General features: G+C 43.5%; 1 long non-coding RNA gene across 1 annotated transcript in view; it reads left to right on the top strand.

The window, feature by feature from the left end:
- The first annotated feature begins 1,729 nt into the window (after positions 1 to 1,729).
- The window catches only part of LOC106568353 (uncharacterized), a 70,783-nt gene continuing 54,655 nt past the window's right edge, over positions 1,730 to 17,857 (top strand). The window contains exon 1 of the long non-coding RNA XR_001320269.3: positions 1,730 to 1,953. This is a non-coding gene — a long non-coding RNA (uncharacterized LOC106568353). The remainder of the gene's footprint in view (positions 1,954 to 17,857) is intronic.

A 17,857-nucleotide genomic window follows, 5' to 3' on the forward strand; every position in this document is an offset into this window, starting at 1 on the left:
GAGCCTGAGTCTACATGCGGAGTGCTGATGTCACTAGTTGCTGGGCTACTTTTCAAAGGAATTAAATAGATCAGTCACTGTCCACCAACCACCACAAGCTGTGACAACTCACAAGTTCTCTATTTGATTCAAATAATTAAAGACGAAAAATTGTTCAAGTGGGGTAGGCTCATAGATTGTATACTGAACAGAAATATAAATGCAACAATTTTAACGATTTTACATGTTGTGTTTGTATTTTTGTTCACTATATATACACTGTATGTGTATATAGGATACACTGTAGATATTATTATATGGGTGTCACATCTGTTCAAATGATCAGACCAACGTGCAGCATGGTTGTAGTTCCACATCTTTATATTTATTGTGAAACGTTGCAATACACCAAATACTGAAATACAAAAACAACAAACCGTGACGCAGAGAGGAAAACACACTACCGTAAATTCTGGACTATAAGCCGCCAGTTTTTCCCAGGCTTTGAACCTCGCGGCTTAAACAATGACGCGGCTAATATATGGATTTTTCCAGCTTTCAATTTTTTTTTTCTCCAAAAAAACACATTCTGTGACGTGCTCAGTTTTTTGGCGGCATGAAACTTTCATTAGACCAATGAAATTGCCGAACAGGTTAAGGTCAAACAACTTTTTTGTTTACTGTTTAGATTAAATCGAGCGCTCTCAAACTTCCCATCATTCTGATTACGGTAGTCATTTTGTCACCCTCATCATGGCAAAGACACGGAGAAATGCATATGATGCAGCTTTCAAGTTGAAGGCGATTGATCTGGCTGTTGGAAAAGGAAATAGAGCTGCTGCACGGGAGCTTGGTCTTAATAATGAGTCGATGATAAGACGTTGGAAACAGCAGCGTCTGGAATTGACTCAGTGCAAAAAGACAATTAAAGCTTACTGCTAATTTTTTATTTTTTGTTACAAGCCGTGTTTCGTTAAAGCCTATTTATTTTTGTTACAAGCCGTGTTTCGTTAAAGCCTGTGTAAAGTTCATTTGTTTCAATGTACCGGTAGGCACCTGCGGCTTATAGACATGTGCGGCTTATTTATGTTCAAAATAATATATATTTTTTAATTCAGTGGGTGCGGCTTATATTCAGGTGTGCTTAATAGTCCGGAAATTACGATACTCAAAATAAACAACCCACAAACCCAAAAGGAAAAACCCCTTCTTAAATATGATCTCCAATCAGAGGCAACAAGGACCAGCTGCCTCCAATTGGAGATCAACCCCCCCCCCCAAAAAAAACTAGAAATAGAAAACCTAGAACACAAAACATAGAAATAGAAAACTAGAAAACCAACCAAACACCCCCTGTCACACCCTGACCCATCTTTTGTAGTTAATGAACTCTTACAAGGATCAGGAAGTGACAAATGGTGAATTTGTTTGTTTTTTAAACATTGCCTGGATGTGCATTTAAAAAGATTATTTAAATTAATTTCAAATGTAGGTTGCAACTTTCAATACACATTGTCTGAATGGAGTTGAAGTGAGTTAAATCAATTATCTCTTAATCTAATCCACTGTACAAGTGTTGTCAGCTACTTAAATTGCGGTATGGCTCTTTACTGTTGAGCTTCCCCACTGGGCACAGACGTCATTTCAACATCTATTCCACGTTGGTTCTTGAAATGACGTGGAAACAACATTGATTCAACCAGTGTGTGCCCAGTGGGTCAAGTCTGTTTGTTTACCTCGATCTTCTCTGCACGTGGTTAGGGAGGGAGTGTTGGCGGATTAGCGCGCTCTGATCATCATAGTCTACGTGCTACCATAACAATAGTGAATGAAGAAAAGGCAGTTTAGGATACAGTTTTCTCCTCATTGCTCGTGTTTGTCAGTGTGAGAATCTCTCTCTCTGAATTTAAATCATCCTTCGGCCACTAACCATGTCTCTGTCAGGTTCGCAGACTCCAGAGGACGGCTTGTACGGTAAGGGTTTGGGGGACTGAGCTGGCCGGGGTGGTTACTTTGTGTCAATGTATAAAAAATTCTTTATTGTTTTTGGGTCAATGCAAAGTCGGGTCAATGATGATTGATTTGTGTGTTACTATCAAATGTTTCTAAAAGCCTTGTTACTGCCCTAGGATGACTCTTTCTCTGTGTTTACCATAGGGATTAACTATGTCCAAGTGTTTTCTAGGTTACATTCTTTATAAATAATTCCAAAAGGGGTCATCAGGAAAATAACACTATTGATGTATAAATGATTATGTTCATCCTTAGGCCTATAACGCTTATTTGTTAGTAACAATCAATTAATGATGCATGAACATTGACCTCTTTCATTAGAAGAAGGTTGTTTGCTACATTTTACTTAATTCACACACAACACTTATATAATCATTAACCATGACAGAATACATGGATAGCGTGGACTAAAAGGGCAGGTTAGGGGAGAAACGTTAGCACACCCGTTTGGAGTTGTTGCAACTGACATGTCATTGTGTAAACGGATTTCATGACTCACCTTTTTCTATCTTCCTAAACCAATTAAACCCGGGAGATTTCCCTGAGGCTTATAGCTCACCGTACAGTTTGCTTATAGCCTCAACAGTACATGGGTGTCACGATCGTCATTGTAATCATACTCAGACCAAGGCGCAGCGTACATAGAGTTCCACATCTTTATTAAATGAAACTCACAAAAACAATAAAGGGCAACGAACACGTGAAGCTATGGCGTGCTCACAGACAACTACACATAAACAAGATCCCACAAACACCAGTGGGGAAATGGCTGCCTAAATACGATCCCCAATCAGAGACAACGATAAACAGCTGCCTCTGATTGGGAACCATACCAGGCCAACATAGAACTAGACAACCTAGATAGGAACACCCCCCCCCTAGTCACACCCCGACCTAACCAAAATATAGAATAAAAAAGGCTCTCTATGGTCAGGGCGTGACAATGGGAGATGTTGTCCAGCTGTCAATGTATAGACAACTCATACACAGATGGGAATAGTACATTGGACATGGTTGAACCGTAAACAGATTTATAAAGCCATAATATCTTGGACTTTAACGCAACGCTTTGGAACGAGCACAACAACACATTTGTGCTTTGTTTTTCAAGAACTAGGCCTATATTAACAGACATTACATAAACCTGATTGGCACTAATTCTATGGATGGATACTGGACTATCGACAGGCATTGGGTATTGCTGCAGTGCAACATGGTCAAGGCCACAGAGAGAGAAAGAGAGAGAGAAACAGCAGGCTGGCAGCCAGTGATTATGTCATAACTCTCTTTCTCTGGGAGGAAAACTAGGGCAACAGCATAGTTTCCCCTCTGTGCTCTCTCCTCCCCGCTCTCCTCTATTCATATGCCCTCTCCACTGTTACTGTTTACATGATCTCTCACTTCCTTAAAGAAAAGATAAAAGGGGAAGAGACAAACAGAGGGGATGAGGGTTGATGATGTTTGCATACATGCATTCCAGAGAGAGAGATAATGAGATAGGAGAGATCATCTCATACAGAAATAAGATCTTATGTAAGCAGACGGCACTCTGTCAGGGCACTCTGTCAGGTCACTCTGCCAGGGCACTCTGCCAGGGCACTCTGCCAGTGCTTGGTCCTGTTTGTTTGTGTGTGTTGTGTTCGTCCGTGTGCATGTGTTGCATGTGCTTATCATGGAACACTCAAACAATGCAACGGACTAGTTTCAGAGGGAGCAGTGATGAGATTATCATTTTAAAGACCAGAGACCAGTAGGTTTAAAGATAAGTGCTAAATGCATTTTAAGGAATATAGTTGTAGTTGTTATCATAATAAAATATATACAATTCACAACGTGATTCACACAATAAACAATGTTCACAATAGGCCTAGTTACATTTCCATATCTCGGGTAAATAGTCTATTAGTATTTCAATACCTTGGATAAATAGTCTATGGGTATTTCAGTACCTCAGGTGCACCCATCTAATATCAATAATCACCGGTATATCACCAGATCAATTCAATATAGAACTTCGCTAGCACAGACTGGAATATGTCCGGGATTCATCCAATAACATTGAGGAGTTGACCACATCCCCGGCTTCTTCAATTAGTGCTACGACGACGTCTTCCCCACAGTGACCGTACATACATATCCCAACCAGAAGCCATCGATTACAGGAAACATCCGCACTGAGCTAAAGGCTAGAGCTGCTGCTAATCCAGACTCTTATAACAAATCCCGCCACAACCTCCGACGAGCCATCAAACTTGCAAACGTCAATGCAGGACTAATATCGAATCCTACTACGCCGGCCCTGACACTAGTCGGATGTGGTAGGGCTTGCAAACTATCACAGACTACAAAAGGAAATCCAGCCGCGAACTGCCCAGTGACGCGAGTCTACCAGATGACCTAAATGTACTGAACAAAAATAGAAATGCAACAATTGTTGGTCCCATGCTGAAATAAAAGATCTCAGAAATGTTCAATGTGCACAAAAAGCTTGTTTCTCTCAAATGCTGTGCACACATTGGTTATATCCTTGTTAGTGAGCATCTCTTCTTTGTCAAGACAATCCATCCACCTGACAGGTGTGGCATATCAAGAAGCTGATTAAATAGGATGATCATTACACAGGTGCACCTTGTGCTGAGGACAATAAAACGCCACTCTAAAATGTGCAATTTTGTCACAACACAATGCCACAGATGACTCAAGTTTTGAGGGAGTGTGCAATTGGCATGCTGACTGCAGGAATGTCCACCACAGCTGTTGCCAGAGTTAGAGAGAATTTGGCAGTACGTCCAACTGGCTTCACAACCGCAGCCCATGTGTAACCACGGCAGCCCAGGACCTCCATATCTGGCTTCTTCAACTGCGGGATCGTCTGAGACCAGCCCCCGGCAGCGGAAACGTGGGCTCACGAAGAATCGCCCGTCGTCGCCAGGGAAGTTCATCTGCGGGCTTGTCGTCCTCACTAGGGTCTTGAAGTTAGTATTGGCCCAGTAACGCGACGCAAACACAGTAGCTTAATTTGTGAAAAATTTTACTTAATAAGTAATGGTCCACAAACTCATTCAACCAGTCTCAGGACGAGCCCCAAATTAACTGTAGTATAGATCCATTACACTTTGTGATAAATAATGGGAAAGGGGAACCAGGATTGTTTTATTTTATATTAATTAATATATACAGTAATATATAGTAATATATACATTACCAGTCAAAAGTTTGGACTCACCTACTCATTCCAGGGTTTTTCTTTAGTTTGACTATTTTCTACAGTGTAGAATAATAGTGAAAACATCAAAACAATGAAATAACACATATGGAATCATGTAGTAACCCAAACAAATCAAAATATATTTTATATTTGAGATTCTTAAAGTAGCTCAAATAAGCATAGAGAAATGACAGTCCATCATTACTTTAAGACATGAAGGTCAGTTAATGCGGAAAATTTCAAGAACTTGGAAAGTTTCTTCAAGTGCAGTCATAAAAACCATCAAGCGCTTTGATGAAACTGGCTCTCATGAGGACTGCCAAAGGAAAGGAAGACCCAGAATTACCTCTGCTGCAGAAGACAAAATAAGCCCAAATAAATGCTTCACAGATTTCAAGTAACAGACACATCTCAACATGGTCGATTTGCTGCAAAGAAACCACTACTAAAGGACACTAATAAGAAAAAGAGACTTGCTTGGACTAAGAAACACTAGCAATGGACATTAGACAGGTGGAAGGTGGTCCTTTGGTCTGATGAGTCCAAATTTGAGATTTTTGGTTCCAACCGTCACGTCTTTGTGAGATGCAGAGTAGGTGAACGGATGATCTCCGTATGTGTGGTTCCCACCGTGAAGCAAGGAGGACAAGGTGTGATGACGTGGTGGTGCTTTGCTGGTGACACTGTCTGTGATTTGTTTAGAATTCAAGGCACACTTAACCAGTATGGCTACCACAGCATTCTGCAGCGATACGCCATCCCATCCGGATTGCGCTTTGTGGGACTATCATTTGTTTTTCAACAGGACAATGACCCAACACATCTCCAGGCTGTGTAAGGGCTATTTGACCAAAAAGGAGAGTGATGGAGTGCTGCATCAAATGACCTGGCCCCACAATCTCCCGACCTCAACCCAATTGAGATGGTTTAAGATGAGTTGGAATGCAGTGAAGGAAAAGCAGCCAACAAGTCCTCAGCATATGTCGGAACTCCTTCAAGACTGTTGGAAAAGCACTCCAGGTGATATGTATATATATAAATATTGTATTACCCTACCTACTAACCCTATACTGATTAAAACCTGTAACTTATTCCAATCAATCAATCAAATGTATTTATGAAGCCCTTCTTACATCAGCTGTACAGAAACCCAGCCTAAAACCCCAAACAGTAAATAATTCCACTACTTTAACCCTATCTGATCCTACCCCAGGCCAATGTCCTGAGAGGACGGGACACTACTCAACACACTCTGTAACTCTTCTGAAGTCAAATCTCATACCCCCCTCATACCCCCCAAGTACTTCTCTGCAGCTGGCACCACAACATCTATTTTCTGTGATTCACGTTCCATTTCTGTGGTACAGTTGATAACCATTGCTATGAATGCTAAGCCAACCTTACTGAAGCATATGTCACTCATTGGTCTATCCCTCCCTGCTGGAACAGATCTACTATTCACAGGGATCCTCTCAGAATCCCTGACTACTGACCCATCCTCCTCTACTTTTTTCACTGCCTCAGTATACAACAACTTCTGAACTACTCTGACTCTAGCCACAACTTCTGCACTACTCTGACTCTAGCCACCTCAACCTGGACACTTCTGATCCCCAGCAACATGTGCACCCCTACAGCTGACACACACAACATTATCCACCAAAACTACACAGTCCTCTATCCCATGCCTTCCTGCACACTTCCCACATCTTGGAATCTCCCACCTGCACATAGCTGTGACATGACCATAAACGTTGCACCTGAAACAGTGCAGTGGATTCGCCACAAACACTCTAACAGGATAATTGATATATTCTAACATGACCTTGTCAGGTAAAGACTCTGACTCAAAACTCAAAAGGACTGACAGTGACTCCTCTGTTTCACCACGCTCACCACCGGGTCTGCGTCACACCAAACGGTGGGCGTCACAAACACCAGGAATCTTCAACTTCAAATGCTCCACCTCCACACGTAATGCTACCCCAGTTTTCACTCCTTTCAATCGTGCCCTGTTCCTAAGAGCAAAGCAAAAAACAGATCTTGACCCAAGTTGCATCGCATGGAGCGCCTCCTCCCTCTGATCTGAAGAAACCCAAACAAACATCACAAGACCACTTTGTGTTACCTTCACCGACTCAATAGAAAAGAAATGCAAAGGCTAGATTTTTCAAGCAGAAATTTACTTCCTGTAACACAAACTCAAAAAAGTTCTGGGACACTGTAAAGTCCTTGGAGAATAAGATCACCTCCTCCCAGCTGCCCACTGCACTGAGGATAGGAAACTCTGTCACCACCGATAAATCCACTATAATTGAGAATTTCAATAAGCATTTTTCTACGGCTGGCCATGCTTTCCACATGGCTAACCCTACCCTGGTCAACAACACTGCACCCCCCACAGCAACTCGCCCAAGCCTTCCCGATTTCTCCTTCTCCCAAATCCAGTCAGCTGATGTTCTGAAAGAGCTGCAAAATCTGAACCCCTACAAATCAGCCGGGCTAGACAATCTGGACCCTTTCTTTCTAAAATGATCTGCCGAAATTGTTGCAACACCTATTACTAGCCTGTTCAACCTCTCTTTCATGTCGTCTGAGATTCCTAAAGATTGGAAAGCAGCTGCGGTCATCCTCCTCTTCAAAGGGGGGGACACTCTTGACCCAAACTGCTACAGACCTATATCTATCCTACCCTGCCTTTCTAAAGTCTTCGAAAGCCAAGTCAACAAACAGAGGGGGGTATGCTAGTTCTGAACGTCACATGCTAATGTAAAAAGCAGTTTTTTGATATAAATATGAACTTGATTGAACAAAACATGCATGTATTGTATAACATAAAGTCCTAGGGTTGTCATCTGATGAAGATCATCAAAGGTTAGTGCTGCATTTAGCTGTCTTCTGGGTTTTTGTGACATTATATGCCAGCTTGAAAAATGGGTGTCTGATTATTTCTGGCTTGGTACTCTGCTGACATAATCTAATGTTTTGCTTTCGCTGTAAAGCCTTTTTGAAATCGGACAGTGTGGTTAGATAAAGGAGAGTCTTGTCTTTAAAATGCTGTGAAATAGTCATATGTTTGAAAAATTGAAGTTTTTGTATTTTTGAGGAATTTGTAATTCGCGCCACGCCTTTCATTGGAAATTGGAGCAGGTGTTCCGCTAGCGGAACGTCTAGATGTAAGTTAACACACTGCTCGCTTAACCTGGAAGTCAGCCATACCAATGTGTCAGAGGAAACACTGTTCAACTGATGACTGAAGTCAGTTTGCAAGCGCCGAGCACGCCACAAGAAGTCTCTAGAGCACGATGAGTCAATGACAGCCCCCCGGCCAAACCCTCCCCTGACTCATGCGCCGCCCTATGGTGTCAACTGTGACACAGCCTGGGATCAGCTCTTCGATGTAAGCTCTTCGATTAAAAAAAAATTAATTCAGAATATTTAGGCAAGTTAGCTGGCTAACTCATTGATCCTACTTTGTAGTATACCCCTCTGCATTACGTGTCTTAACCTTAAGACAGCCGTCTACTGTAATGATAAAGCAACAACAGACAATTAAAAAGCCTGTTTAGATCAAATCAAATGCTTTTGGTCGAGTACACATATTTTGCAGCTGTTATTGCAGGTACAGCGAAATCCTTATGTTAGTATACCTAACAATAGAAAACAACACAAGCAAATCCAAAAAATTTAAATAAAGAAATGAAGAAATATAGTACCCGCAAAACACTAGTCTCAACGTCAACAGTGAAGAGGCGACTCCGGGATGCTGGTCATCTAGGCAGAGTTCCTCTGTCCAGTGTCTGTATTCTTTTACCCATCTTAATCTTTTATTTTTATTGGCCAGTCTGAGATATGAATTCTTCATTGCAACTCTGCCTAGAAGGTCAGCATCCTGGAGTCGCCTCTTCACTGTTGACGTTGAGACTGGTGTTTTGCGGGTACTATCTAATGAAGCTGCCAATTGAGGACTTGTGAGGTGTCTGTTACTCAAACTAGAAACTCTAATGTACTTCTCCTTTTGCTCAGTTGTGTACTGGGGCCTCCCACTCCTCTTTCTATTCTGGTTAGAGCCAGCTCGCGCAGTTCTGTGAAGGGAGTAGTACACAGCGTTGCACGAGATCTTCAGTTTCTTGGCAATTTCTCACATGGAATAGCCTTCATTTCTCAGAACAAGAATAGACTGACGAGTTTCAGAATAAAAATATTTGTTTCTGGCCATTTTGAGCCTACTCAACTAGTCTAAAGAGGGCCAGTTTTATTGCTTCTTTAATCAGAACAACAGTTTTCAGCTGTGCTAACATAATTGCAAAAAGGTTTTCTAATGATCTGTGACGTAGAAGTCCGTCACTGGCCACGGGCAGCATTTGGTACTTTAACGCACGCACACATTCATCACTCCTCCCTGCTTCATTATCAGATAAGTTAACAATGTGGGTCGACACACAAGTTAACTTCTCTATCTTAGTACATACATTTCACACTTACTTCAGTAACCGGTTATGGTATAAAGAAATAAACAGACAGGTGTTCATATTTAATATAAGCAATATTTAGTATACTTATCGATGTTATGGATGAGCGCGGTTGTTTGTTCTGTTCCTCTCTCTCTCCATCTCTATAGCTTACGGGTATGCTGGATAAGGACCCGAGCTAAGGGAATTGGGCTTACTTTGTAGTGCCTGTCCGGAATAGCTTATTAACGTAAATGGGCATATTGGAAGACAGTCAGTAGTGATGTAATTTTGTAAATGTTATATTGTGATGTTGTTTCATAAACGTGTTGCAATGTATATATTTTGGTATGTTTAGATAAATGGAAACTGTATGTTGAATAGGTAATTGCTTAATTAATTAGTGTTAATTGTTCTGAGGGGAGGGGCTACCCCTACAAAAGGAGCCTCTCTTTCAGTTCATTGAGAGGCATTTTGGATTGAGCTGTGGGTGGGGCAGCTTTGTTTTTAAGCTGTCCCATAAGGTATACGTTTGATGGCAGTACTGTTGTTTTGTTCCGGAATCACTATGTAAATAAACACCTTTGCACAGAAGAACTTTTGTGGCTCCGCCATCTTTTTATTTTTTAATAGAGGTTAGGTTTTCCAGTTTAGCCTTCTGGCCTACTCTACGTGACATGATCAATTAGGCTTTTAAAATGATAAACTTGGATTAGCTAACACAATGTGCCACTGGAACACAGGAATGATGATTGCTGATAATGGGCCTCTGTACGCCTTTGAAGATATTCCATAAAAAATCTGCCGTTTCCAGCTACAATAGTCATTTACAAAATTAACAATGTCTACACTATATTTCTGATCAATTTGATGTTATTTTAATGAACAAAGAAATGTATGTGACCCCAAACCTTTGAACGGTAGTGTATATACAGTTGAAGTCGGAAGTTTTCATACACCTTAGCCAAATACATTTAAACTGAGTTTTTCACAATTCCTGACATTTAATCCAAGTAAAAATTCCCTGTCTTAGGTCAGTTAGAATTCGCTTCATTTTAAGAATGTGAAATGTCAGAATAATAGTAGAGTGAATAAATTATTTCAGCTTTTATTTCTTTCATCACATTCCCAGTGGGTCAGAAGTTTACATGCACTCAATTAGTATTTGGTAGCATTGCCTTTAAATTGTTTAACTGGGTCAAACGTTTCAGGTAGCCTTCCACAAGCTTCCCACAATAAGTTGGCCCATTCCTCCTGACAGAGCTGGTGTAACTGAATCAGGTTTGTAGAACTCCTTGCTCGCACACGCTTTTTCAGTTCTGCCCACACATTTTCTATAGGATTGAGGTCAGGGCTTTGTAATGGCCACTCCAATACCTTAACTTTGTTGTCCTTAAGCCATTTTGCAACAACTTTGGAAGTATGCTTGGGGTCATTGTCCATTTGGGAGACCCATTTGCTACCAAGCTTGAACTTCCTGACTGATGTCTTGAGATGTTGCTTCAATATATCCACATAGAATTTTCACTCCCCATGATGCCATCTATTTTGTGAAGTGCACCAGTCCCTCCTGCAGAAAAGCACCCCCACAACATGATGCTGGCACCCCCGTGCTTCACAGTTGGGATGGTGTTCTTCAGCTTGCAAGCCTCCCCCTTTTTCCTCCAAACATAACGATATTCATTACGGCCAAACAGTTCTATTTTTCTCCAAAAAGTACGATCTTTGTCCCCATGTGCAGTTGCAAACCGTAGTCTAGCTTTTTTATGGCGGTTTTTGAGCAGTGGCTTCTTCCTTGCTGAGCGGCCTTTCAGGTCATGTCGATATAGGACTTGTTTTACTGTGGATATAGACACTTTTGTACCTGTTTCCTCCAGCATCTTCACAAGGTCCTTTGCTGTTGTTCTGGGATTGATTTTCACTTTTTACACCAAAGTACGTTCATCTCTAGGAGAGAGTCTCCTTCCTGAACGGTATGACGGCTGCATGGTCCCATAGTGTTTATACTTGCGTACTATTGGTTGTACAGATGAACGTGGTACCTTCAGGCATTTGGAAATTGCTCCCAAGCATGAACCAGACTTGTGGAGGTCTACAATAATTTTTCGGAGGTCTTGGCAGATTTCTTTTGATTTTCCCATGATGTCAAGCAAAGAGGCACTGAGTTTGAAGGTAGGCCTTGAAATACATCCACAGATACACCTCCAATTGACTCAAATGATGTCAATTAGCCTATCAGAAGCTTCTAAAGTCATGACATCAATTTCTGGAATTTTCCAAGCTGTTTAAAGGCACAGTCAATTTAGTGAATGTAAACTTCTGACCCACTGGAATTGTGATACAGTGAATTATAAGTGAAATAATCTGTCTGTAAACAATTGTTGTAAAAATTACTTGTGTCATGCACAAAGTAAATGTCCTAACCGACTTGCCAAAACTATTGTTTGTTAACAAGAAATTTGTGGAGTAGTTGAAAAACGAGTTTTAATGAATACAACCTAAGTGAATGTAAACTTCCGACTTCAACTGTACATAGGGCAGCAGTCTCTAAGGTGCTGGGTGAAGGACATGGATGTTAGCCGGCTAGTAACAGTGACTAAGTTCAGGGCAGGGTACTTGGAGCAGGCTGGCTAGTGGTGACTATTTAAAAATCTGATGGCCTGGAATTTTTCAGACTCTTGGTCCCAGCTTTGATGTACCTGTACTGTCTCTGCCTTCTAGATGGTAACGAGGTGAACAGGCCATGGCTCAGGTGGCTGAGGTCCTTCATGGTCTTCTGGGCCTTCCTGTGACATAGCGTGCTGTAAATGCCTTGGAGGGCAGATTTATTTGTCTATTTTTAGTGTGCTCATGCTGTGTCCCTCACTTGCATGGCTGCTGGCTGATAGGCGGTTGCCAAACCCTCCTGGTTTAGCCTACAGTCTTCCAGAATGGGGATTTAGTAAAGTTATTGCGGGAGATTGAATAAGATTAACTGAAAAGTAAACTATGGAATGTTCCAGAATTAGCTCAGCTCTCAGTTTGCAACATTGCTGACAGGTTGCATGTCTCTGTCTCTGTCTCTCTCTCTCACACACACACACACACACACACACACACACACACACACACACACACACACACACACACACACACACACACACACACACAGACTCGTGGGTGGAGCTGGAGGAGCTGCTATCAGCAGTGAGCAGCAGGGAGAGTCTGACAGGACAAGAACAGGACACAGCCTCCTGGGCCCTGCAGGGGGAGCTACAGAGGATCCTGCTAGAGGCACAGCTCGAGAGTAAAGACGGGTTAGTAGCTGAGAGGAGTAATGACAGGTTAGTAGCTGAGAGAGGAGTAATGACAGGTTAGTAGCTGAGAGGAGTAATGACAGGTTAGTAGCTGAGAGGAGTAATGCCAGGTTAGTAGCTGAGAGGACTAAAGACGGATTAGTAGTTGAGAGGAGTAATAACAGGTTAGCAGCTGAGAGGAGTAATGCCAGGTTAGTAGCTGAGAGGACTAAAGACGGATTAGTAGTTGAGAGGAGTAAAGACGGATTAGTAGTTGAGAGGAGTAATAACAGGTTAGCAGCTTAGAGAGGAGTAATGACAGGTTAGTAGCTGAGAGGATTAATGACAGGATAGTAGCTGAGAGAGGAGTAATGACAGGTTAGTAGCTGAGAGAGGAGTAATGACAGGTTAGTTGCTGACAGGAGTAATGACAGGTTAGTAGCTGAGAGGAGTAAATACGGGTCAGCAGCTGAGAGGAGTAATGACAGGTTAGTAGCTGAGAGAGGGGTAGTGACAGGTTAGTTGCTAAGAAGAGAAAAGACAGGTTAGTAGCTGAGAGAGGAGTAATGACAGGTTAGTAGCTGAGTGGAGTAATGACAGGTTAGTGGCTGAGAGAGGAGTAATGACAGATTAGAAGCTGAGGGCGGAGCAGTGACAGGTTAGTAGCTGAGAGAGGAGTAATGACAGGTTAGTAGCTGAGAGGAGTAATGACAGGTTAGTAGCTGAGAGAAGTAAAGATGGGTTAGTAGCTATGAGGAGTAATGAGAGGTTAGTAGCTGAGAGAGGAGTAATGACAGGTTAGTAGCTGAGGGAGGAGTAATGGCAGGCTAGTTGCTGAGAGGAGTAATGACAGGTTAGTAGCTGAGAAAGGACTAATGACAGGTTAGCAGCTGAGAGAGGAGTAATGACAGGTTAGAAGCTGAGAGGAGTAAAGACAGGTTAGTAGCTGAGAGAGGAGTAATGACAGGTTAGTAGCTGATAGGAGTAAAGACAGGTTAGTAGCTGAGAGAGGAGTAATGACAGGTTAGTAGCTGAGAGAAGTAAAGATGGGTTAGTAGCTATGAGGAGAAATGACAGGCTCATAGCTGAGAGGAGTAATGATAGGTTAGTAGCTGAGAGAGAGGAGTAAAGACAGGTTAGCAGATGAGGGAGGAGTAATGACAGGTTAGCAGCTGACAGGAGTAATGACAGGTTAGTAGCTGAGAGAGAGGAGTAAAGACAGGTTAGTAGCTTAGAGAGGATTAATGACAGGTCAGTAGCTGAGAGAGGAGTAATGACAGGTTAGTAGCTGAGAGAGGAGTAATCACAGGTTAGTAACTGAGGGAGGAGTAATAACAGGTTAGTAGCTGAGAGGAGTAAAGACGGGTTAGTAGCTGAGAGGAGTAAAGAAGGGTTAGTAGCTGAGAGGAGTAAAGAAGGGTTAGTAGCTGAGAGAGGAGTAATGACAGCTTAGTAGCTGAGAGAGGAGTAATGACAGATTAGAAGCTGAGGGAGGAGCAATGATAGGTTAGTAGCTGAGGGAGGAGTAATGGCAGGTTAGTTGCTGAGAGGAGTAATGACAGTCTAGTAGCTGAGAAAGGAGTAATGACAGGTTAGTAGCTGAGAGAGGAGTAATGACAGGTTAGTAGCTGAGAGGAGTACAGACAGGTTAGTAGCTGAGAGAGGAGTAATGACAGGTTAGGAACTGAGAGAGGAATAATGACAGGTTAGTAGCTAAGAGAGGAGAAATGACAGATTAGTAGCTGAGAGAGGAGTAATGACAGATTAGAAGCTGAGGGAGGAGTAATGACAGGTTCGTAGCTGAGAAAGGATTAATGACAGGTAATTAGCTGAGAGGAGTAAAGACAGGTTATTAGCTGAGAGGAGTAATGACCGGTTAGTAGCTGAGAGAGGAGTAATCACAGGTTAGTAACTGAGGGAGGAGTAAAGACAGGTTAGTAGCTGAGAGAGGAGTAATGACAGGTTATTAGCTGAGAGAAGAGTAATGACAGGTTAGTAGCTGAGAGAGGAGTAATGACAGGTTAGTAGCTAATAGAGGAGAAATGACAGGTTAGTAGCTGAGAGAGGAGTAATGACAGGTAAGGAGCTAAGAGGAGTAAAGACGGGTTAGTAGCTGAGAGGAGTAAAGATGGGTTAGTAGCTGAGAGAGGAGTAATGACAGGTTAGTAGCTGAGAGAGGAGTAATGACAGGTTAGTAGCTGAGAGACGAGTAATGACAGGTTAGTTGCTGAGAGGAGAAATGACAGGTTAGTAGCTGAGAGAGGAGTAAAGACGGGTTAGTAGCTGAGAGGAGAAATGACAGGTTAGTAGCTGAGAGAGGAGTAAAGACAGGTTAGTAGTTAAAAGGAGTAATGACATGTTATGAGCTGAGAGAGGAGTAAAGACAGGATAGTAGCTGAGAGAGGGGTAATGACAGTTTAGTATCTGAGAGGAGTAATGACAGGTTAGTAGCTGAGAGAGGAGTATTGACAGGTTAGTACCTGAGAGGAGGAAAGACAGGTTAGTAGCTGAGAGAGGAGTAATGACAGTTTAGGATCTAAGAGAGTAGTAATGACCAGTTAGTAGCTGAGAGGAGTAAAGATGATTTAATAGCTGAGAGAGGAGTAATGACAGGTTAGTAGCTGAGAGAGGGGTAATGACAGATTAGAAGCTCAGAGAGGAGTGATGACATGTTAGTGGCTGAGAGAGGAGTAATTACAGGTTTGTAGCTGAGAGAGGAGTAATGACAGGTTAATAGCTGAGAGAGGAGTAAAGACAGGTTTGTACCTGAGAGAGGAGAAATGACAGGTTAGTAGCTGAGAGGAGTAATGACAGGTTACATTTACATTACATTTAAGTCATTTAGCAGACGCTCTTATCCAGAGCGAATTACAAATTGGTGCATTCACCTTATAATATCCAGTGGAACAACCACTTTACAATAGTGCATCTAAATCTTTTAAGGGGGGGTTAGAAGGATTACTTTATCCTATCCCAGGTATTCCTTAAAGAGGTGGGGTTTCAGGTGTCTCCGGAAGGTGGTGATTGACTCCGCTGTCCTGGCGTCGTGAGTGAGCTTGTTCCACCATTGGGGTGCCAGAGCAGCGAACAGTTTTGACTGGGCTGAGCGGGAACTGTGCTTCCTCAGAGGTAGGGAGGCGAGCAGGCCAGAGGTGGATGAACGCAGTGCCCTTGTTTGGGTGTAGGGCCTGATCAGAGCCTGAAGGTACGGAGGTGCCGTTCCCCTCACAGCTCCGTAGGCAAGCACCATGGTCTTGTAGCGGATGCGAGCTTCGACTGGAAGCGTGGAGTGGAGAGAGCGGAGGAGCGGGGTGACGTGAGAGAACTTGGGAAGGTTGAGCACCAGACGGGCTGCGGCGTTCTGGATGAGTTGTAGGGGTTTAATGGCACAGGCAGGGAGCCCAGCCAACAACGAGTTGCAGTAATCCAGACGGGAGATGACAAGTGCCTGGATTAGGACCTGCGCCGCTTCCTGTGTGAGGCAGGGTCGTACTCTGCGAATGTTGTAGAGCATGAACCTACAGGATCGGGTCACCGCCTTGACGTTAGTGGAGAACGACAGGGTGTTGTCCAGGGTCACGCCGAGGCTCTTAGCACTCTGGGAGGAGGACACAAGGGAGTTGTCAACCGTGATGGCGAGATCATGGAACGGGCAGTCCTTCCCCGGGAGGAAGAGCAGCTCCGTCTTGCCGAGGTTTAGCTTGAGGTGGTGATCCGTCATCCACACTGATATGTCTGCCAGACATGCAGAGATGCGATTCACCACCTGGTTGTCAGAAGGGGGAAAGGAGAAGATTAATTGTGTGTCATCTGCATAGCAATGATATGAGAGACCATGTGAGGATATGACAGAGCCAAGTGACTTGGTGTATTGGGAGAATAGGAGTGGGCCTAGAACAGAGCCCTGGGGGACACCAGTGGTGAGAGCACGTGGTGCGGAGACAGATTCTCGCCACGCCACCTGGTAGGAGCGACCTGTCAGGTAGGACGCAATCCAAGCGTGGGCCGCGCCGGAGATGCCCAGCTCGGAGAGGGTGGAGAGGAGGATCTGATGGTTCACGTTATCAAAGGCAGCAGATAGGTCTAGAAGGATGAGAGCAGAGGAGAGAGAGTTAGCTTTAGCAGTGCGGAGAGCCTCCGTGACACAGAGAAGAGCAGTTTCAGTTGAATGCCCAGTCTTGAAACCTGACTGATTAGGATCAAGAAGGTCATTCTGAGAGAGATAGCAAGAGAGCTGGCCAAGGACGGCACGTTCAAGAGTTTTGGAGAGAAAGGAGAGAAGGGATACTGGTCTGTAGTTGTTGACATCGGAGGGATCGAGTGTAGGTTTTTTCAGAAGGGCTGCAACTCTCGCTCTCTTGAAGACGGAAGGGACGTAGCCAGCGGTCAAGGATGAGTTGATGAGCGAGGTGAGAAGGTCTCCGGAAATGGTCTGGAGAAGAGAGGAGGGGATAGGGTCAAGTGGGCAGGTTGTTGGGCGGCCGGCCGTCACAAGACGCGAGATTTCATCTGGAGAGAGAGGGGAGAAAGATGTCAAAGCACAGGGTAGGGCAGTGTGAGCAGGACCAGCGGTGTCGTTTGACTTAGCAAACGAGGATCGGATGTCGCCAACCTTCTTTTCAAAATGGTTGACGAAGTCATCCGCAGAGAGGGAGAAGGGGGGGGGAGGGGGAGGAGGATTCAGGAGGGAGGAGAAGGTAGCAAAGAGCTTCCTAGGGTTAGAGGCAGATGCTTGGAGTTTAGAGTGGTAGAAAGTGGCTTTAGCAGCAGAGACAGAAGAGGAAAATGTAGAGAGGAGGGAGTGAAAGGATGCCAGGTCCGCAGGGAGGCGAGTTTTCCTCCATTTCCGCTCGGCTGCCCGGAGCCCTGTTAGTAGCTGAGAGAGAAGTAAAGACAGGTTTGTAGCTGAGAGTGGAGTAATGACAGGTTAG

Source organism: Salmo salar, chromosome 13, assembly GCF_965601325.2.
Source record: "Salmo salar chromosome 13, fSalSal1, whole genome shotgun sequence".
Classification (NCBI taxonomy): Eukaryota; Metazoa; Chordata; class Actinopteri; order Salmoniformes; family Salmonidae; genus Salmo; species Salmo salar.